Here is a 953-nt window from a genome sequence, read left to right as displayed (position 1 = left end):
GATGCTTTTGATCCTATGATGCTTTTGATCCTATGATGCTTTTAAACCTATGATGCTTTTGATCCTATGATGCTTTTGTTTTTTGTTGTTTTGTTGGGGCTGATTGTGGCCCAGGTGTACACCAGTACCCTGTGACATCACTGTTGGGTGGGGATTCAGGTGCATGTGATGCTGACTGAGGTCAGAGGTGAAATAAACATGAACTTTAACGTCTAAGGCACTTTGGGCGCTGACTGCCTGATTTTAACGTCTTCGATGCTGCTGTAATAAAAAATTAATAAATTGATTATTTGATATTAGTTGACTTTATCGGGATATGCAACTGAAGGAAGAGTCACCGGATCGTCATGTATACAAGTATAGGGGAGCCAACTCGTAAAGATCTGCACCGCCAATAAACTGTAATTTCTCAAAATATTGTCCTTCCCTGTATGCCTTTGCATCTTGGATGCTTTTCTGTTGTGTAGATATGGCTACATTCATCCCAGCAGCACCTTGCTGTTGCAGAGATTAGCTGTGTTTACATTTCATCCCCAGACTTGTTTTTAAGTTGCCTGCTAATCAGATGGTGTTGTGGGTGGGGCATTAATTCTTACTCAGTGGTGAGTGAAATGGAGCAGACATAGACCTGGAGTGGAGCAAAAGTCGTGCGTTCATTAATTAATTAATTTCATTAGTTATCAGGCAAATAAAACACCTTGTGGGTATTTTATTGATGTTTTTGTGTAAATGTTACATGCCATGTTCATTTGCTACCAGGGTAGCTTAACAGGGGTTGGGTTGACATGATGATGACGACACGCAAACAGATGTAATCTCTGCACCGGCAAGGTGCTGCTGGGATTTGAACCCAGGATCTCCTGCTTACTAGACAGGCACTTTAACCAACTAAGCCACAGCACCTGGCTGCATTTTGTGTTTACTTGTGTTGTCCTTGACTATTGTTTAAATTG

General features: G+C 41.3%; 1 non-coding gene across 1 annotated transcript; it reads right to left on the bottom strand.

Moving 5' to 3' along the window:
- Positions 1 to 829: 829 nt before the first annotated feature.
- On the bottom strand, positions 830 to 903 carry trnat-agu. The gene has a single exon. It is a non-coding gene; the product is annotated as a tRNA-Thr (tRNA).
- Positions 904 to 953: the final 50 nt, after the last annotated feature.

Source organism: Etheostoma cragini, unplaced genomic scaffold (genome assembly GCF_013103735.1).
Source record: "Etheostoma cragini isolate CJK2018 unplaced genomic scaffold, CSU_Ecrag_1.0 ScbMSFa_2035, whole genome shotgun sequence".
Lineage (NCBI taxonomy): Eukaryota > Metazoa > Chordata > Actinopteri > Perciformes > Percidae > Etheostoma > Etheostoma cragini.
The sequence above is the reverse complement of the archived record's forward strand: the minus strand, read 5'-3'. Positions and strand labels throughout refer to the sequence as shown.